The following is a 23,034-nucleotide window of genomic DNA, read 5'->3' on the forward strand; positions in this document are numbered from 1 at the left end:
GTCTGGGTAGGCAGCAGTGGCGTGGAGGACCTGCTTTTGCGGGAGCAGTGAAGAGAGGGGAAGGAGTGGTGTCTTTATATTGAGATATTTTGAGATTCCTGGTTTCTCCACTCACTTCAACTGCCCATATAGGTTCTGCAGGTTCCACGAAGTTCTAGAACTTGTACAGGATCCAGCCCACAGCTTCTCATGGAATAAACACAGAATCAAGAAAATCTGGTGGAAGTCGCCTGGTTTAACTCCTTTGAGGTCTAGAGCAGAAATTAAATAGTGCTTAATCTGTTACTTTAAAGAAGCCTAGTTCTAACTTTTCCTCAGCTCGCTCCCTCTTTTGCCTAGGATAGGAAGGGTGAGTGCAAATGGCCAGCTCCCTGTAGGTCTGCCTCTTGGAGCCCTAAGTTTTCCGCCACTTCTCTGCACTACAGGCTTTGCCCACAGTGGGATCCTCAGCCCAGGGACCTTGTTTGTCCTCCTCTTGGTGCTGGTGCCTGCTGCCCAGACACACCCTGAGATTCATTTTTAAAGAAACATCAACAGCTCTTAAATGGCAAATAAGCCCCTTTCAAAGAGCTGGGATGACTTTGAAAAAGGGCCTGAGACAGCAGTCGACCTCTGACCGTCTCCCCTCAGATGCCCTCTCCATCCCACCCTCTCTCCCCGTCCCTGTCCTCCGCTCTCCCAGCGAGCCTGTCTGCTCTTCAACCCTCCTCCCTGCCCGATTGTGCTGTCTCCTCAACACGTCCCATGTTGCTTGATTCCTAAAATAACATAGGGGAAAACATTTTTTTTCTTTGTTCTTTTTTTTTTTTTGAGACGGAGTCTCCCTCTGTCCCTCTGTCGCCAGGCTGGAGTGCAGTGGTGCAATCTTGGCTCACTACAACCTCCGCCACCTGGGTTCAAGCGATTTCCTGCCTCGGCCTCCTGAGTAGGTGGGACTACAGGCGCGTGTCACCACGCCCGGCTAATTTATTTATTTTTAGTAAAGACGGGGTTTCACCATGTTGGCCAGAATGGTCTCAATCTCTTGACCTTGTGATCCACCCACCTCGGCGTCCCGAAGTGCTGGGATTACAGGCGTGAGCCACCGCGACGGGCCAAAAACATTTTTTTAAATGAAGAAAATGAATCCTCAAAAAAGAAAAAAAAAACCCACAAATCTCCCAAAGCAGTAACTGAAGGATGACCTTTCTATGAAAGAGTATTCATTTTTATATTATCTATTTAAATACTAGACAAGAGAGTGTAGATTAGCTACTACTGAAGCTCATAAAATCTAAAAGTAACTGCCTTTTAGCAATATTACTAAGGTAATATATGAGTTTTTATTAAGACATAATAATACATTTCAGATGACATATCAAGTTGCTTTCAAACTAGGGAATTTTAGAGTAAATTTCTGTTTCTTCAAACTGTCTAGGTGAATGTGGTATTTTGGTTAAACAAATTTTTGCTTACAGCATTTCCATCATATATAAAATCAATACATATGAGATAAATCTACAATAAATACGGGATGATGTCATCATTATTTAATTATTCAAGACACTGAAGATACCCTTAGCTGCTCCATGGATATCCTTTACCAATGTAGTGTTCTTGGATATACACGGTGTGGCAATACTCTGTATTGTCAGTTCTCCCTCTTCCCATCATCTGTTCTATCTCAAACTTCCTATATCTGCCATCATTCATCTTCACCACTTTACTAAAACTCCCTTCTGGGAGACAAACACAAAGGTGTATTGTTGGCTGGGTGTGGTGGCTCATGCCTGTAATCACAGAACTTTGGGAGGCCGAGGTAGGTGGATTGCCTGAGCTCAAGGAGTTTGAGACCAGGCTGGCCAACATGGTGGAACCCCATCTCTACTAAAAATACAAAAATCAGCTGGGTGTGGTGGCGGACACCTGTAATCTCAGCTACTTGGGAGGCTGAGGCAGGAGAATCGCTTGAACCCAGGAGGTGGAGGTTGCAGTGAGCCAAGATCGTGCACTGCACTCCATCCTGGGTATAAGAGTGAGACTCCGTCTCAAAAAAAAAAAGCGTATTGTTGTACTGTTTTTATCATTCCTTACATCCAGAAAACCTTTACTGTTACTTCACAATCCAGCTTCTTGAATCTCCCCCTTTGGGAATAAAATGTGATATTCAATTACTCTGATTCATATCGTACTGACATTTCCATGCAATTCTCTGATAGTTCACTCCCCTTAGTCCTAAGTCTGAGTTTTCCAAAAATCTCATCTCCCAGACTTTGTCCCTTGATAAATTCATGTTCTCTTATAGCCACAACAGTTACTTCTAAAGCTCTACCACTCCACTTAGGGCAAGTCAGACAGCTCCCTACTCCTGGCGTATCTGGTGATTGACACTAAACAGTTCAGGCTAATTTGTCAATCTCTCATCAAAGAGTTCAACTGCTTTAGAAACCTTTGTCCCAGCCTTGACATCAAAGCATTCCAACCATGAACATTTTCTTCTTGGTTGTCATTCATTTTTGGTACAAGTATATGTCACAGGTGACATCATACCTCTTCAACTATAAGTTCCCCTTTACAAGGAACACACCATTACCTTTTGTGTCCCAATGCAGATAGCAGAAAATAGGAATTTTAACAAAATTGGTAACTCAAGATTGAAGCTGAGATATGATAAACACTTTTTGGAATAAATTATTGTTACCAGTTTCTCTAAGTGGAGAATAATAAGAATAAACACCTATGCCAATATTAAAAAAGTTTATGTAATTTTTTTCTTTCTTTTTTTTTGATACAGAGTCTTGCTCTGTCGCCCAGGCTGGATGGAGTGTGGTGGTACGATCTCAGCTCACTACAACCTCTGCCTTTCAGGCTCAAACCATCCTCCTGCCTCAGCCTCCTGAGTAGCTGGGACTACAGGCATGCAATACCACGCCCAACTATTTTTTGTATTTTTAGTAGAGACGCAGTTTCGCCATGTTGCTCAGGCCAGTCTTAAACTCCTGAGCTCAAGCAATTCTCCCACCTTGGCCTCCCAAAGTGCTGGGAGTACAGGTGTGAGCCACTGCGCCCGGCCTAATTTTAATTATTATATATTACATATCATCACTACAACCCTGAAAAATCATTAAAGGTTCTAAGGAAGAATACTTACATGAAATGTTTGCATGAATGTGTAAAATAAAGGTAAGGTGAATTTACTAATTGTTAAGCTATTTTTGTTAGTGTCATCTAATGTTTTAGATAATGGATGATTTTCCTTTCACTAAAATCACTTTCACTTCTATATGACTACATAATTCTGATTTTTTCAGGTTATATAAGTCTTTATTTCCATTTAATTAAATATGCTTTAACCTTTTATGATTCATCCCACTCCTCCATTCTCAAAATAATTTGGTAATTAGCAATACAGTTTCCCCACAGTTTCAGGAATTTGTCTCTTCCATTTCCCATTGCTGATACCATAACTCTTTCTGTTCTCCTTTTGTTTTCTTTCCGTATTTGATTTCTGAAACACCCATCTCCACACCCTGAAAATATTTGTATAGTTTTCCTCCCTTCCATTGCCTTCTTTGGTTTGCCTGGAGTAATTCAGTTCTCTTAATTAGCAAACACTTCTTTGAACTTGACTCTTTCTTAGAAGCAATCACTATTCCTTTGACCTGAAGATTTCAATTACTTGGGATTTACAGACATCTGCAATACTGGTATTGTATTTCCTTCCTTCAGGTATTTACTAAATATCCACTAGACGCCTTTGTCTTAAAGACATGAGCTAAATTAAATATACATCTTTCTAATACGTATAACTTTAGAATTTTTAGGCATAAAAGGCTTGCTGCTCTGCTGTATTAAATCTTCCTGCAGGCATGGTCAATTTGCTCTGTAATGCTTATACTAGGGAGGACCCTCACTAGCTGCCAGGCTGTGAACTTTCAAATATTCAAAGTAGCCTCTGGGCTGGGTGGGCGTGGTGGCTCACACCTGTAATCCCAGCACTGTAGGAGGCCAAGGCTGGTGGCTCACTTGAGGTCAGGAGTTTGAGACCAGCCTGGCCAACATGCTGAAACCCCATCTCTACTAAAAATACAAAAATTAGCCGGGTGTGGTGGCACATGCCTGTAATCCCAGCTATTCGGGAGGCTGAGGCAGGAGAATTGCTTGAAGCAGGGAAGTGGAGATTGCAGTTAGCCAAGATCGTGCCACTGCACTCCAGCCTGGGCAACAGAGCGAGACTCCATCTCAACAAAGTAGCCTCTGGCTTAGTAACTAGCTTTCCCCTCTACAGTGTTTTAGGTATGTAGGAAATTATTGATTGTATACTTTTAAAATACACAAGAAAAAGTTATAGAATGCCACCATGTCAAGCACTGGGCAAGTACCATAGAAGATTTAAAAATAAGAGGAATGCAATGGTAATTAGTATTTATTAAACATTCTCTACTTATATACTGTCACAGCAGATTATATTATTAATAGGTATCCTTTTGAAATCACACCTTAAGAATGGAAGAGAAAGGGAATAGTTCATAACACAGCCTGAAGTGTTGTATTCTCAAAACCCAGAGGATGACCTTCTCGTGCATTTGCTCTTCTCCCCTAATTGAGGCCTGGCAACCCCAACTGCTCAATCAACCCTGTCATGCAGTTCCTACCAAAAACACCTGCTCCTTTGAAAATAAAAATCAATTACATGTCAATTTCTTTCATTTCAAAATTCACTCTCATCTCTATTGTATTTCTTGAGGTAGCAGTTTGACTCTCTTAAATTTTCCCCCTCACTTCTCACTTGTGAGAATGACCTTCTTGTTATTCCATGATTTCCAATTATTATCCATATTTATGTTACTACCTTTCTCTACATAGCTAAAGAGAATCTTGCGTTTTGGGAAAGTGGGTAAGAGGTACGAAAATGAATAGATATCAACTTAAGACAGACATCTAAAACTGGAGGTTAAAGAGAGTATGTGGTAAAGGCGTAGAGAAGCAAGAGAGAGAAGCGGGAAATAGGGAGTGAGGTAGGGAGAGGAAGGAATGTGTCTCAAGATGAAAACACTGAGGATCATTTTGATGCCCTTTCTGTTCCTTACCTACTAACATCTCTAGTCCTATTACACTTTTTCTTCATGATTTCCTCTCTGCTGCTGCTTTTCTAATTCATTAGTAAGAGCTCCTCTTTACTAGTCCTGGTCCTTTAATCAGGATGGCCTCAATGTCCTGCTCCCACAGGCTTTCCTTCTCTTTCAGCAGGTGTGCAAGACACAGTGTAGGGATTTTTTTTGTCTCACCTGATAGGAAGATTGGTTTTGTTCTCTATGTTCCAGTACATAAAATATGCCCTACTCACCAGCTACCAGGTTGTGTACCTTTTAACATTCAAATTCTAGCTTTTGACTCAAAAACTAGCCTTCCCTTATACAGTTTTCACAAGTTTTTCACATTAAGAAAGAAGAAGAGCCTCTTCTATTTCACCTTCCATAGTTATTTCAGTATTAAACCTCAACACAAAGTATAACGATAAAGTAAAGAGACTAATTTTCCTATGTATCCCTAGACACACAAATTATTTTGTAACTTTTGCTGATGACTTCAAAACCTTGGAGAAAGAATCGTCTACCTGTAGTGCTAACTTCATTACTAGACTGAAGATATAAATTTAAATTAGCTACATTTATAGAAGGCAAAAAGTAAATCTATCCAATTCTTATTTAGGGAAAGAAAATCTTATGCTATTTCCATCATTGCTTGCACTTACCTTATCAACATATTTCTTAGAACTGTAAAATCACAATGTTCACCATTTTCAACTGTAAGAAAAAAATAGACCGCAAATATTACATTTTCACTAAGCCTAGTCTTTTCAAAAAATATTTCACAGGAACTTGGGGGGTAAAAACAAGGGAGGGGAAATGCAAAACAGCTCAGATCAATTTTTTTGAGATTTAACACTAACATAGTACTCAATGTAAGGGCATGACAGAGAAGTGTACTATATTATTACCTTACTGTAGTTTAATCCTCAGAAACAAATGTCAACCTAACTAAAATGAGCTCTCCGGAAACAACTTTGAAATTTTGAAAGGGGAAATCACGCATTTTCTCATTATTGGTAAAAAAATATATTTATTATATAATACATTTAAAAAATTCAGTGGTGTAAGTGAAGGGGGAATCACTTTAGAAAAAAATCTTAAGGTAACCAAAATGAAAAAGGGAGCCAAGAACTTTAAGATTCTTTACTTTTATTTTTAAAGAATGTATCACAAACAGGAATATTACTTGGGAGTAGAGGGGTAAACTACAAAAGAGAAATGCAAATCAATTTCTCTGGTGCCTATTTTTAAGGGGTATGTAAGTTCTAAAGCCTGGTTGCCTGGGCATGACAGAGAGAGCTGGGAACAAGGTACAGGGGTCACTGGTGTGAAAATTGTCAATAAGGACAGTAACTTGAAACAATATCCTAAAAATTAAAGAACTGTTCAAAATAAACCAGGGGCAGTGGTGTGTGCCTATAGTGATGTGATGTGGGAGGAGCATGTGGGAGGATCACTTTGAGCTCAGGAGTTTGAGGCCAGTTGGGCAACATAGCAAGACCTTGTCTTTAAAAAAAAAAAAAAAAAATTCAAAAATAATAGCAACAAACATAAAACAATCATGTCTCAATTTTGGTTTCAGCTTACTATAATACAGAAGATTAAATATCAGATTAAACCAATACAATAAACCTATTGCCAAGAGGAAGGACTTCTGAGGTTTGGGGTTATAAATAAGATTTTATTGGTATTTAAAACTCCTTACTTAACCCTTAATAATTTAAGATAGTAGGTTAAAAAACAAAAAAATCCTTACAAAACTAGTAAAGAGTATCTCTTACTAATGAAATTTTTTTACTCTAAATATGCGATGTCAAAAAAGGCAACTTTTGCACTGAGGAAAGGAGACTGTGAATGTTTTAACTGGGCTTATTCATTTTTAAAATAATTCTTGAGGGTCCATGACCTATCTGACATTCCGATAAAAGTGACTAGCCTTCTCTCCAAAATGTTTAATTCCAGGAGGTTCATTAGATTCCCTGGGAGCAAACTTAGGGCCCCAGGTAAAGAACCCCTCAATTTTAGTTATGTTTTCAAATAAGAAAACAGAAATAGACTTAATAATGAGGCAGGGATGCCAGCCAGGGTGGGGCAAGTTGAGTATCCCTTATTTGAAATGCTTGGGACCAGAAGTGTTTTGAATTTTTTTGGAATTCTGGAATATCTGTGTTATACTTACTGGCTGAGCATCCTTAATCCAAAAATCCAAAACTCAAAATGCTCCACTGAGCATTTCCTTTGAGTGGCATGTCAGTGCTCAAAACGTTTTAGATTTTGGAGCAATTCATATTTTGAATTTTCTCTTTAAGAATGTTCAACCTAGGCCGGGCACAGTGGCTCATGCCTGTAATCCCAGTACCTTGGGAGGCTGAGGCGGGTGGATCACAAGGTCAGGAGTTCAAGACCAGCCTGGCCAATATGGTGAAACCCTGTCTCTACTAAAAATACAAAAATTAGCCAGGCGTGGTGGCACGCACCTGTAGTCCCAGCTACTTGGGAGGCTGAGGCAGAAGAATCGCTTGAACTCGGGAGGCGGAGGTTGCAGTGAGCCAAGATCATGCCACTGCATTCCAGCCTGGGTGACAGAGTGAGACTCCATCTCAAAAAAAAAAAAAAATTGAATGTTCAACCTATACTGCAACTTTAGGACTTAATACATACTTGCCTGACTTAGTAGGATACAGGTTTGAAAAATATGAATGTATTTAAGAGGAAAATGAGACTACAAGAACCTGAAATCAGTACTATCCTTGAAATCTAGATTATGTCAATACAGTGTGCATATTATACTCCTTACTATAAATACACATTTTTAATCAGTTTTGAGATCTTATAGAAACTCATTCACTGAAGAAAACCTTACCTTCAGCAACACTCCAAGGATACTGCCTTCCTATGACCCTTTTGCCATTAACTTCAATGATAGTATTACTACCCACCACAGCAAGAGGTAAATGGTCCTATAAAACAAAGTATTCTTGTTCAAATACATCTCTATAGTATTCACAAATTTCAAGAATAAAAAAAGTTACATGACTCAACAGATTAGCCAAAAAAAATTACTTTTGATAGTTTCTGCATTAGTTTTTATAGGCCATTTAACCAATATTTAGTAAATTGACATCACATGATATTACCACCAAGGTAAATAATAAATAAAATTAAATGTTCTCTTTAAAGTTAAGAATATTCAAGCATATACTGGTCAAATTATTTACTAAAAATCACTACAGAAAGTTGTCCCATGCTTGGGGGGAAAAAGGTAAAAAATATATTAGCATCTGGGAAAATAAAAGGAGGCTAATGACTAGCCTGACTACTTGATCACAAACCAACTGTAACAGTACCTAAAGCAGGGAATAGTATATTTGCTAAGCTCTAACTTTGGAACTTCAAATCCAGGTGACTGGATTTGTATTCATCCACGTGTAGCCCTTCACAATTCTGTGGCTCCCGGAAATATCTAACCAGCTATTTTATATAACTGCAGAAATTCTTCACTGGTGAGGTATAAGCATTTCATTATTCCAAGGTATTTGCCTACATAATGCCATTATTCAGTATACCATTTTTAGGGACAAAGTACTTAGAAAACCACGATAAATTAAAATACAGAAAATTGTGTTGATGTGAATTTTTGGTTGGTTTTTATTATTTTTAATTGAAACATAATTGTACATATTTATGGGGTAGAGTATGGTATTCTGATACCTGTATACAAATATGTAATGATCAAATTAGGGTAATTAGCACATTTATCAACTCACGCTTATTTTTCTGTATTGGGAACATTCATAATCCTCTCTTCTAGCTATTTGAAAATATAGACTAAATTACTGTTAACTACAGCCACCCTACAATGCTACAGAACACTAGAACTTATTCCTCCTATCTAGCTGTAATTTTGGTTGGCTTTTATAAAGATAAAAGAAATACAGTTTTTGTCTGGCAATTAAAACATAACAGAAGGAATTCTCTCCTTTCTCATCACTTGTTTCTTAAGAGGGAAAAAATTACATAATATGAAAGCCAGTTAATTAAAAACAATTTGAAATAAGGATTGTGTTATTCACCTCAGTAGTTTACACAATTGCTTGTTATATATACTAGCTAATCTTCAAAGTTAACTATAAAGTTGAATTCAACATTAAATCTCCCTAGGCATTTTGTAAGTCAACTACTTAAAACACCGATACTTTTGATCTTTCCTGTGGACGCTGTAGTATGTTTTTAAGGCCTCAGATTACTTTAGTGTATGTACAGGGATGAACCTACCTTTATCTTTTTAACAAGTTTTTTTTCTTCTTCATCATCTGTTTCTGGAAATTCATGTATTTTAACTTTATGTTCTTGGATTTCTTTATCTAAAATGGAAGTAGTCAGCAAAAGAGCACCATACATAATTAGTACATTAGTCTTATGTTTATTACATGCTTCTTAGATTCCTATATGGCTCCTTGTTTCCACATCCTTTACTGTTTTTTTAATGATGCAAAGTGGTAATCTAAAATCAAAGTACTATGCTGGTCTTTTTTTTTTAAACTGTAAAGTTGATATATAAACACCAAATCCAATTACTTCAGAAGTGTTGAAGTCATACAGCTATCATATCAAAAGAGTTCCAAAAAAGATGTAAAACTCCAGAAAGGAATTTCTCTGGTTGATTTCCAGAATAATGACTTTAGGTCATTTATTTACAATGACTGAGATCCTTCCTTTAGATATAAATCTCCAAGTATCTTATTTAGTTGAATAAACAGGGCTAAACTCACCTAAAATTTTTAGTAGAATCTGGCAAAAGTAAAGTAAAACTAAGTACAACACTGCCCCCTGCACATTCATCAGAAAAATCCTTGCATGTACATGTGCATACACACAAACTGAGGAGCAGCAGGTATAAGATTAGGGGAGGACACAGGGAGAAAACACACCCTAGAAATCAAGAATTAATAAGAATGCAGAAAACTAAAGAAGACAACTTATTAATAACATCAGGAATGACCTAGTTCAAATTAAATTATCATGTCCAAAACCACTCCAAATTCTAAACAGAATACAGACATCCAAATAATTTTCAACTACCTATCCTTCTTTGAGCCCATAACAAACCAATGGCTGATATACCTAAAACTAGCTTCCCTGCCTATACTTATATTTTGGTGCAATTTTCATGGCAAAGCTTCCCAGCAGCTATAAAAGGACCCTGAACAAATTGTGTAACATGGTTACTATACTAGATAGAAGTAAACAGAAGTAAAACTGTCACTGAAGAAAAATAGGACCACATATCTTTTATAATTAGGGTATGTACCTACATATATATTAAAAAAAAAAAACAGAATAAATGAGGCAACATATACATAATGAAGAGAAAAATGAATAATTGTAGCTAGGTTTAAAAGCAGTGGTTTTAGTCAGAGGTTGTATATTAAAATGACCTGAGTACAACCACCAGAATGTGACCAATTTGAAAGAAGACGTCACTTCATATTCATCTTTTTTTACCTTAAAGTTATCAGTAAAAATCCAAATAGAAATATATATTAAAAGAAGAGAAATGTATTATAGTACTTGAAACTTAGAAATAGCACATTACAAAATAAAAATGGGAATGGATAAGTGTAAAACAGAAAAATACTAGATACAGTAAAAACAATGTACTAAAACATTCTGAAAATTTATATGAATTTAGCGTAACTTCAAAGCAAATTTTAACAGGCTTTTTATAACAGGTTTCAAGGTATTCTGAAATGCATATTGAAAAAGGTGAAAAACAAAATATTTTGTTACAACAGGACTATATGGACAATAGAGATAATTACCATCTATTTTTAAATATTATACAAAGTTGCTGTGGTTTAAACAATATAATACTGGCTGAAAATAAAGACTACTGGAATAGGGAAAGTTTCCAGAATTGATCCTACATTTCATAAAATGTAATATATAATGAACCAAACACAATTAAATTAGAAATATGTGTGACTGTATAACTCAATATTATTGAGACAACTAGACATGAGTCTAGAAAAACAGTTTAGTGGTCTTCCAGCTAGCTCAGTCATACAGCATGAGACTCTTAATCTTAGGGTCACGGGTTTGAACAATAACTTAAACTATAAATATCCCATAAAGTGCACTGAAAACAAAATTAGGATATAAGCAGCAAAAGAGAAAATATAAAAAATATTGTGAAAATGAGAGACAACTAAATACCCAGAATAAAAAGAACCCATATCAATAAATACGGGCAATACCAAGTACTACCGGTCAAAAAGACAAAGGATTTGAACAGGTGTTTACAAAAAGTTAAAAAAAAAAACTTTGTTTTTAAATGTTCAGCCTTTCTGGAAAATAAAAGGAAAAGATAAAGAAATGATTAGGTACCATTTTATTCCAAAAAGGTTTTCAAAATAAAAATAACAAACAATGCTGGCAAAGTCACAGTGAAACAGATGTATGCTTTATAAAATGAATTTGTTTTATTGGGAAAGCACCATGACAAAATGGGGAGTGGGGAAGATAAAGACCCATAAAAACAATCATAGCCTTTGAAAGAATAATCCTCTTCCTGGGAATTCATTCTAAGAAAATAATTCTAAAGAGTATGGGTCGAAATTATCTGTGTGGGGGTGTTATTAAAGAACACTTAAGGCTGGGTGTGGTGGCTCACACCTGTAATCCCAGCACTTTGGGAGGCCGAGGCAGGTGGATCACGAGGTCAGGAGATCGAGACCATCCTGGCTAACACAGTGAAACCGTCTCTACTAAAAATACAAAAAATTAGTCAGGCATGGTAGTGGGCGCCTGTAGTTCCAGCTACTCGGGAGGCTGAGGCAGGAGAATGGCGTGAACCCAGAAGGCAGAGCTTGCAGTGAACCGAGATCATGCCACTGCACTCCAACCTGGGCAACACAGCGAGACTCTGCCTCAAAAAAAAAAAAAACTTAAAACAGCCATATTTAAAAACTGACAAAGGATAAGGATACTATGACAATGGGTAAGAGCTTTGAGGGGAAAACTAAGGCAGAAGATTCAAGAGTTATTTTTAATACAGTATAAATGACAATACAGTAAAGCAGTAAGAGGAATGGATTGCAACACATTATACTAAAAATAGTAAAACCGGCAAATTATGAGAATGGTATAAGAAACCTGAGTTAACACATCCTGCTCACCTGTTTTTTAAACTGTTGGCATTCCTCTGGCATGAGTGTGTCTGCTTTGGCAATAAGTGGGATGATATTCACTTTTTCATGCAAATGCTTTGTAAACTCAATATCCAATGGTTTAAGTCTGAAATAGACATATTTTATATGACTGAATTAATCAGTTTGAGAGAACAAGATTCTTCACATCCCCAGTTAGATTTCAATTATCTTCAGTTGGTCGACTGACTCTCAAATCTTCATACGCAGCCCATATCTTACTGTTAAGTTCCACATTTGTGTTTACCCAGTGGATACGCTACCCAGGTGTTCCATGGGCTCCTTAAAATCAAAAGCTCATCTGAACCCCATTTTCCCTCTTCTGTGCTTCCTATCTCAGTGAATGGCACTACAGTCTACCCAGTTACTCAAGTGTGAAACCTAGCATTCCTCCCCTCCTCTAATCTTCTTCCCATATATATAGTATGTGTATAGATGTATATATGTATGTATGCATATCTCCAATTCCATTACTTTAGTCTAGGCCACCAAGACCTTTGGAATGAATAACTATAATACAAACCATCCATACTAAAGTCAGAGTGGTCTTTCTAAATCCAAATCTTACTGAGTTATGCCCTGACCAAAAATCTTATCAAGACCAGATGCCTTAACTAGTATGGCCTACGAGGCTTGTGAAGACCTAGATTCTCCAGCTGACCTCATCTCTTAGCATTCCTGGCCTTTCCTTTGCCTCCTACTTCCAATGTGCCAGCCTTTTACTTCTTTTACTTTTACTTCTTACAATTCCTTAAAAGCACCATACTTTGGCATCTGGCCACAGGCTACTACCTTGGCTGGAACACCCTCCATTCTCATCCTCCTTCTCCTTGGCCTGGCTAATTCCTATTCATCCTTTAGGACACTGGCTTATGATCCAATTTCCACTGGGAATCCTTTTCTAACCTAAGACTAGGCATATTTCTATGTGGTCACAACACTTAATGTGCTGTACAGTAACTGCCTGCCTGCATACAGATGGTTCCTCACCAACTATGGTTCCACTTAACAATTTTTCAACTTTTTGATAGTGTGCAAGCAATACGCATTGAATAGAAACCATACAACCATTCTGTTTTTTACTTTCAGCACAGTATTCAATAAATTACATGAGATATTCAAAACATTATTACAAAATAGGCTTTATGTCAGATGATTTTGCCCAACTGTAGGCTACGCTATAATGTTTAGTAGGCAAGGTGTATCAAACGTATCTTCAACTTACGATGGGTTTATGTAACCCTGTCCCAAGTCGAGGAGCATCTGTATTTGTTTCTCCCATCTTCTCACTGAAATACCCTTTACAGTGAGGGCTTTATCTCATTCATCTGTATCCTCAGCACTTAGCATGGTATCTAACACTCGAGAAGGTGCCCAAATATTTGTTGACAAAAAAAGTAAGCTGCTGTAATTTTCCTTTAGTAATTCTAAATGAGAATCAAAGTCCTCAAATCTAGAATATACTGTGGACTAAAATTTAATGTTTCACAAGAATAAACGAAGATACTAGAAGTATTTTGCAAAGGACTATCATTCTAAAGTGGTATTCCTTGACTGTTTTTTTTTTTTTTTGAGACGGAGTCTCACACTCTTGCCCGGGCTGGAGTGCAATGGCGTGATCTCGACTCACTGCAACCTCCGCCTCCCGGGTTCAAGTAAGTCTCCTGCCTCAGCCTCCTGAGTAGCTGGGATCACAGGCACCCGCCACCATGCCCAGCTGATTTTTTTGTATTTTTAGTAGACAGGGTTTCACTATGTTGGTCAGGCTGGTCTCGAACTCCTGACCTCCTGATCCACCTGCCTCAGCCTCCCAAAGTGTTGGGATTACAGGCGTGAGCCACCGTGCCCGGAGGTATTCATTAACTTTTATAAAAACATGAGAAAAATGAAACAAAAGTCTCATTCTGTTATTAATTTTATTGACTAATACTAATAATTGAATTGACTGACATTTTAAAATGAAGAAAGAGAAACATATATATTAAAATTGGGGGGATTAGGGCCCTAAAACTAATAAGATAGTCCAGTCCTTTTTACTAACAAAGATTACCGTATATACTTCACTGTGGCGGTAAGGCTGACAGGCAGAAAGACAGAGACAGTGAGGGGGAGAATGCAAATATGGAGAATTAAGATAGTTGCCTCCTATTCTAATTCTCCTTATCTTAAATCCCTTGAAATTTGACGCTGGCATTCAGAGAATAGGGAGCACAATGAAAAAGAGTGTGTGGATGGAATAACACTGTTTAGATTATCTGTAAACTGTGTTCTTGCCTCACTAGTGTTAACTAAAAGAACCTATCCATTTCTATTTATTTATTTTTTTGACAGGGTCTTGCTCTGTCACCCAGGCTGGAGTACAGTGGTGTAGTCATAGCTCACCATAGCCTCCAATTCTTCCACTTAGACTCCTGGGTAGCTAGGACTACAGGAGTGCACCCCCATGCCCAACTAATTTTTTTTTTTTTTTTTTAGTTTCGCTCTTATTGCCCAGTCTGGAGTTCAGTGGCGCAATCTTGGCTCACTGCAACCTCCGCCTCTCGGGTTCAAGTGATTCTCCTGTCTCAGCCTCCCGAGTAGCTGGGATCACAGGCATCCACCACCATGCCTGGCTAATTTTTGTATTTTTAGTAGAGACGAGGTTTCACCATGTTGGCCAGGCTGGTCTTGAACTCCTGACTTCAGGTGATCCACCTGCCTCAGCCTCCCAAAGTGTTAGGATTACAGGCGTAAGCCACTGCGCCCAGCCCCAGCTAATTTTTAAATTTTTGTAGAGACAGGATCTCACTATGTTGCCTAGTCTGTGGCCTCAAGCAATGGTCCTCCTGCCTTGGTCCCCAAAGTGCTGGGATTACAGGAGTAAGCCACTGCATCTGGCCTGAACCTATCCATCTTTGAAAAAAAATTTAAGTTTTGCTTCTTTTCATTAATCATTATATAAAACACTAAATATAAATGCCATGAAATATTCAATCTCCGATTTCTAAATTGTTATGATTTTTCAATTTATACTCATGACAAATTTAAATTGTCACTGCCTTATTAAGCTATTATGTCAGATACAAGCCTGCTTATTAATCCAGTGACAAAAAAGCAGAGTTCAGTTAATCTAAAATTTTAATAAATCTTAAAGGCATTTAATATAAAGTATTAAAATCCAAATAAGAAGATTTTATATTTAAACGCAAAATACTTGCTGAATATTTATTATAGTATCCCAACTTTTAAAGAGAAAGATATTTAAAAATAAACGTGACAAGGAAATTAGAGAAGTCAACTTCTTAAATATAACCAAAGGGTCAAAAAACATTTAAGTCAGTTTAGAAATTAAACTTTAGGAAAAAAGGTAAACCTTGTAAAAGTCTCATTAAATTTCAGAAGCCTACAAAACGTCAGCAACAGAAAACATTTAGTTCACATGTGTATTACATTCCGGTTGAATTTTTTCCCTCTGTCCATTTAGATTTATATTGGCTGGTCTTTTCATCAACAAATTTAGTCTTTAAATCTTGTTTTTAAGAAATAGAAAATCCTTTATCATTTCTAGAAGATAAACCCACAGTAGAGAGAAAAGACTATTTAGCCTCAAATTCTACAGCATAATAAACAACTACAGGGAAAATGACAAATTTTTTTTGTATGTATGTATTTCTAAGGGAAAAAATCCTTCTGTATAAAACTCACTGGATGACACCAATTTTTCTAAAAGTGGGAATCAATACTAGAAGGATAAAACACCATTTTAAAATTCATGTTCCAAGTCAGTATTTTACTTTAATAACAGTTACAAAATAGTGAAGAACACACATGAAGCGATAATAGCCAAAATCATAAATCAGCCATGCATGCAGTTCATACTTGGTAGAGGGAGGTAGGAGGCACTGAAAGTGCACTGTTGGACGAATTTATAATCACTCTAAAAACAAAACCCTCTAAAAAGGGAACCTAGGGACTACCTAGACAAGATGGAAACGCTCTGATTCATTTACTAGACTGCATAGAATTTCAGTCTGTAGTGAGCAGGGTACCTGGAACTCTATACATAAAATTCTGTGTCATATTCTTTTTTTTTTGAGATGGAGTTTCACTCTTGTTGCCCAGGCTGGAGTGCAATGGTGTGATCTCGGCTCACCGCAACCTCCACCTCCCAGGTTCAAGCAACTGTCCTGACTCAGCCTCCCTAGTAGCTGGGATTACAGGCATGCGCCACCACGGCCAGTTAATTTTGTATTTTTAGTAGACACGGGGTTGCTCCATGTTGGTCAGGCTGGTCTCGAACTCTCGACCTCAGGTGATCCGCCTGCCTCAGCCTCTCAAAGTGCTGGGATTACAGGCATGAGCCACCATGCCCAGCCTCATATTCTTTCACTTAATCCACAATATCATGTACCAATGGGCAAAACTTTGCTCCATTTCTAAAAATAGTTAAACTGAGAAATTATTCAAAGGTACATTTTTATATATAAGATATAGCAATTTTAAACATCTTACCCCTTGTGACAAATAAGAAATGGCACAAAGCCACTACATATCATTTGAATATAAAAATTTTTTTCTTTTAAAAAAGCTCTCATTTCCCATGCAATTTTAAGAAATAAAATTTTCCCCAAGGGGATGGCAGGAATGTGATTTCATGAGAATTACCCTAGTTGGAGAGAGTTCGGAAAATCTAAAATAATAAAATTGGTTATAAGCTAACAAATTTTATTGACTTAACTGCAGTTTAAGATTTCACTCTGCTGGCTTTCAGGAAAAGGCCCTGACAAGTTAAATGAGAATGATTTAAAAATATAAATTCAAGAAGCTACACAAATACTTATAAAAGGTTATACAGTGTGTTGTATTTTTGAGATGACTTTTTTTGAGCCTTTTAAGTCAAAGAGTCAGTTTAGTGATTTAAATATGTAAACTGAGAACACCATAAAATGATAGACTGGACTAAGAAAATGTGGCACATATACACCATGGAATACTATGCAGCCATAAAAAAGGATGAGTTCATGTCCTTTGCAGGGACATGGATGAAGCTGGAAACCATCATTCTGAGCAAACTATCACAAGGACAGAAACCCAAACACCGCATAGGTGTTTCTCACTCATAGGTGGGAATTGAACAATGAGAACACTTGGACACAGGGCGGGGAATATCATACACTAGGGCCTGTCGTGGGGTGGGGGATGGGGGAGGGATACTATTAGGAGAAATACCTAATGTAAATGACCAGTTAATGGGTGCAGCAAACAAACATGGCACATGTATACATATGTAACAAACCTGCACATTGTGAACATATACCGTAGAACTTAAAGTATACTACTACTACTACTACTACTACTAATAAAAACTGAAATTACCTCAACAAAAGGCAATGCCAGGTAGTTACAAACATGTACTACCCAATCCTGCCTGAAGGTGGGAGTCTTCAGTTATGTAATGGTCTAGGGCACAGCAAAAAAAAACAAAAAAACAAAAAAAAACAAGAGTATTAGACATAAAAGAAGAAACATTTTTACCCCACTCCAATCTGACAGTGCAAAAATATAAGTATATAATTAAGGCTCCCTTATCCATCTAGAGTGATAATGGGCATTGACCCATCTATAAAAACAAACAAAAAAAAGAGAGCGAGAAGCCAAAAATGGAAGAGAAAGGTATACCTGAAGGAATTGGTTTACTCTACTGTAATGTGAGTGTTAGATAACTTAATGCTATTTAGCCTGATGCTACCACAGTTCTTTTGGTGGAGAGATGGTGGAGTTACAATCACCAGGTGGCTGAATTATGTATGCTGAGTTACTTACCCAAAGGAAAAGACTGAGGAAGAATAATTGGAAAAATCTGCAGTTACAAATGACACATATATGTACTCAAAATGAAAGGGGAAGTACAAAGAACAAAAAAAGGGAGTACAGGCTAACTATAACAAACAGAACAATCACATCAGATTAATGTCTAGATTCTTAGATCTTATGTCCTAATAAACAAAAGGTTAGTACTGACAATATGATACTTAAACGACATGTCTATGACAGCTAAGGTGAAACAGAAGCCAAACAGATTTCTTGCAGAAAGAAATGGCACAAGAAAACATTGGCATGCAAGTGCTTTTGATAACCATCTCTTATGAGACTTATAATAAATAGCATCTTTGGATTTATTTTGAATATGTCTAACTGGTTTGGCTGCTTCTCTTTATTTGGTAGTTCAACATGAAAGCTAAATTTGCCACACTGAGACCTCAAACCATGGTGGCAACACTGTTTATTTCCATGAAGCAGGGAAAATCCTTATGAATGAAGAACTAAGGAGTAAAATCACTGTTAGCTTACACAGGACTTAAAAAGGCTTTTCAACTAAGACATTTCTACATGAAATTTGGTACTTAATAATGGGTATAGTTGTATGTACTTCACAAACTTAAAGATTACTCAAATATGCACATAAAGGTAATAGTAAGCAACAACAACAAAAAGGAATCAGAAGTATCAGGTTACTGACCCATGTCCTGAAGGAGCAATGAAGTATAAACAACACTGCACCCTGTTACTAGGCATCTGACATCTGTTCACTCGCGATTCTGCATTTAGGTAGTCCTCAAATTTACTATCAATGTAACTGATAACAGGCTGCCAGCTATAGAATGCAAATAAACAAAACAATTAAGTTGCAATTCTAGATATGAATTAACTGATGACTGTTACAGAACAATAATCAATATTTTCAAATAGGCAAAATGAATTTACCAATGGAAGACATGTCAAGTTATTCTATATAAAGATTCAAAAATATAAATTATGTTGAATAAATCTTTATTCATTATTTCAAAACTTTCCAAATGAAAGAAAATATTTATTGTTGAAACACAGCTAAATTATTAGCATATTACTGGCACTAGTAAGTGTATTAATAACACACTTCATAATATGAAAACAATTATATTCAGTTTCAAATTTCAAATGAGAGATTACTTTAAATAATATAAAAACTTCATGATGAACTTAGGAGTTTTAAGAGTTGACAGAAAAATACCTCAAAAACAATGTGAATTCAAACAAAAATAAAAGTTATTTATAAAATACTAAGATAATTACTTCGGACTAAAATTTCATAGTTGTTTTCTTCACTTAGGACTTACGGAAAAACTGAAGGTCTAAATATCAGGTTTAAATTAGGATTGAGATAGAATTTATACAAATGGATAAAATTAAAGCAAACAGTTTTAAATTTCTTACAATAATGAGAATTCTTCTATCTAGCTACGTTATTTTGGAATATGTCTTAAAAACAATTTTTATGATAGGTATTATCTCCATTTTATAGAAAAGTAAATGGGTTCAAAGAAGTTAAACTTCTTTGTTTAACTTCGAAGTTAAACTTCTTTGTTTAACTTTGAAGTTAAACTTCTTTGTTTAACTTTGAAGTTAAACTTCTTTGTTTAACTTTGAAGTTAAACTTCTTTGTTTAGCTTTGAAGTTAAACTTTGTCAAATAAGTGGCAAAGCTGGTATACAAACCTGTCATGTTACTTGAAGTTTGGTGACCTTTGCTAAGAAGAGTTTTAAAATGTTAAGAAGAGAAAGTTTAACCACCCCAGTACCCCAAATACACTGGAAAGTTGTGAGGACAAATCCTTCTTACCAATTACTATTATCCACTGCATCTCCAAATCCTGGGGTATCAACTATTGTAAGCAGCAACTGAACACCACCTTCTTTGATTAAAACTTTGGATTGTTCCACCTGTAAGAGTAATTGGTGCAGATGTTAGTATCATACATTACACCAGTGATTTCCTACCAGGGGTGATGGTAGGGATGTTTGAGTTTATCTACCTACTCCCACATCTTTAGGATCAATGATTGTGGGCATTGGGAATCCAGATTATTTGAAAGAAAAGCGTATATACAAATAGTATGCCAATCTCTTGGAAAATTAATACTGGGTTTATGAGTCATACTTGGTATAAAGAAAGACAGAGGAACTGATAAAATAGTGATCACCACTAAAGACATGTAATACATAACTTAAATGTGCATCTAATAATACAAATAAGCAGTTTGAGTGATTCAGTCATTCACAGAGTTCAAATGTAATTAATCAGGCAAGAACATTTAATCTACTGTTTATAGTAAATGTCTTCCTGGACTATTCTCTATCAAGTTTGGCCCAAACCACTCACTCAAATGAACTTACTATCATTCCTAAATCTTTCTCAGCATGGATGTAATTACCCTTATATTTATGTTATGGCTAGGATCCAATCCTCTTCTCAAATGCGATACTCCACATTCCGGACAATGTAATCAGCAAAAGTCCAGACAGTTAATAAAAAAAAGTGTATTCTGGTAGGGTGAAACCTTACTGATTATTGGACTTAAATGATAACAACAGTTCCTGGAAATTTAAGATATTCTGTAACCTCAAGCTCTGTATCAGAAGATGTATTATCATTCATCCTGGGCATATGCTGCTATTAAATGCAAAGTATCAGTTTTCAGGAGCCCAAGATAAAGCAAACACGGATTCAAATAAAAAGGGAATAATTCCTTCATAAGATAGGCTTTCTCCTGATACATATTTATATCAAGTCCTTATTAAGGCAAGAGGCTCCAAGTATGCTGATAAACTAATTTACAAGACAAAAAGTTTGGGACACTTTTACAGATAGCCTGTTTCCTTCTGGCATGTTTTATAGATGCTACCTAATGCATGAAGAGACTAACATGCGGAGACTAAGATTGCTGAGCAAGAGAAGTCTGTAGCCACACTATCCAATAACACTTTCTGAGATGATGGAATTGTTGTGTATCCACACTGTCCAATATGGTAGCCACTTGCCCATGTGGCTACTTACTCCTTAAAATCTGACTAGTGCAAATAAGGAACTGATATTTAATTTTATTTAATTTGAATTAACTTAAATAGCCACATGTGGCTAGTGACTACTGAATACACAGCAGAGGTCTATAGCAATCAAGAGTTTTCTGTTAAAAGAATTTTATTATCAAGAATAAAACTTATAAAACTGAAAAAAATTGCCTGAGATGTGGACATGCATGACTTATCTTTTAGAGAAATGAGATGCCAAAGTCTTATCTTTTAGATTAATGTTCTTGAAACTGCTTTGATCCTGATACAAACTATCAGTGAAAATTTTGCAGATCCAAAAGATATTTACCCACCAAATATATATTATTGGCAATCTGAATATTAAGTATTAATATGTATTATCATTTATCTGTAGATTAAAAGTAAACATCAATAAATAAGAGTTGTAATAGTTTCTGATCATCCTCGGCATCAGTGATGGATGCACATCATTTAGAAGATCACTGTTACATACCACATAACTAAGATAACATGTCTATTATCAGGTTACCCTAATAACATGAGAGAGGCAAAATGACTCAGAGAAAACAATCAGATTCATCAGTGTGAAATCATGAGAACCAAAGGAAAAAAAATTTTTTTTTTTTAGTCAGGGTCTCACTCTGTTGCCCAGGCTGGAGTGCATGGTAGATCATAGCTTACTGCAGCTTCAAACTCCTGAGTTCAAGCAATCTTCCCATTTCAGCCTCCCAAAGTGCTGGGCCAAAAAATTTTTTAACAATATCATCTTATCTGGTTTAGGAAGTTTACATTTTCTTTATCTGGTGATCTTCTAGTCAAAGGACAACCCAGTCAAATCTAACATCTCAATATCTTGAATTCACCTCCCTCTCCTTTATAAAGACAGATCATTTATTCATGGTAACTGTGGCTGAAGCAGAAATATCCAAAGTAATTATACCACTCCTTTACGTACTTACTCTTTTAAACAACATAGTACTGTATTCTAGAAAGTGATACAACAACACAGTTAATCTACATGAATCATCTCCCAATTTTACTTAAAAATATTTCTGGTTCCTTTATTACCAAATGAAGCCCATTCTACCTTCAGTAATATGCTGTATACCAAATACACATTTTAACCTAACAGCTTAAATTTTAAGATATTTCCCTGTTTAAAAAAAAAAATCAGTCCAACAACTTAATTACTTATTGACTTGCTAAGACAAATGAAGATTTGTATTTTACACACATAAGGAATGTTTATAAAGCTTCTTTTCTTCTCTGGCCTATGAAATTCTGTATGTCCATACATGGTCAAATACAAAGAAATCAGCGACATATGGAAGAGACCCAGAAAACATAACTGTAAACTAGTGCCATTCACAGGATCCAACTGTATCCTATCATCTGCTTTTACAAGTATCCTCATGGGATCCATGGAAAACAAATTAGTTCAAGTCCAAGAATTTCAAACTTTTCTAACAAATCTATTCCAAATGGTCACTTTCCCACGCACTTCCCTTAAGCAGGTCACATCAACATCTTTTATGGCATCACTCAGGGTTCTCTAAGATTAGCTGCATCATCTAATACCAAAAGAATGAATCAAGGGCATTTTCAACTGTTTTTCCCTGAAAAATAAATAAAACTAAAACTATCGTCTATGAATCATCTATGTATAATTCATCTATTGAGACCTCTTTTGGAATCCGAGATTCCAGAAATCCAAGGTACTCATTTTCTAATACTGAGTGTATACAGTATACAAGAGTATTAGTATACTGAGTTTTCAGTTTTACAATCTGAGGAAAAAAAGTCAAACAATGTTGATTATACAGCTTCATATACACTAACATTTTCTAACTTAATGTTTACACGCCATTTATTAAGGTAAATTAAGAAGTTATTTAATTAAGCATA

The 23,034-nt window shown here is 36.2% G+C and overlaps 1 long non-coding RNA gene across 2 annotated transcripts in view; it reads right to left on the reverse strand.

Moving 5' to 3' along the window:
• Positions 1-23,034, reverse strand: part of LOC100970696 (uncharacterized) — a 45,000-nt gene that overhangs the window by 15,164 nt on the left and 6,802 nt on the right. The window contains exons 3-9 of one of the 2 annotated variants that reach the window (XR_010112756.1): positions 19,919-20,019; positions 18,780-18,914; positions 17,636-17,719; positions 12,251-12,368; positions 9,348-9,436; positions 7,936-8,032; positions 5,735-5,786 (exon numbers count right to left, since the gene is read on the reverse strand). This is a non-coding gene — a long non-coding RNA (uncharacterized LOC100970696). The remainder of the gene's footprint in view (positions 1-5,734; positions 5,787-7,935; positions 8,033-9,347; positions 9,437-12,250; positions 12,369-17,635; positions 17,720-18,779; positions 18,915-19,918; positions 20,020-23,034) is intronic. The other variant, XR_010112755.1, reaches the window with a different exon arrangement.

This window comes from Pan paniscus, chromosome 6, assembly GCF_029289425.2.
Source record: "Pan paniscus chromosome 6, NHGRI_mPanPan1-v2.0_pri, whole genome shotgun sequence".
NCBI classification, from domain to species: Eukaryota; Metazoa; Chordata; class Mammalia; order Primates; family Hominidae; genus Pan; species Pan paniscus.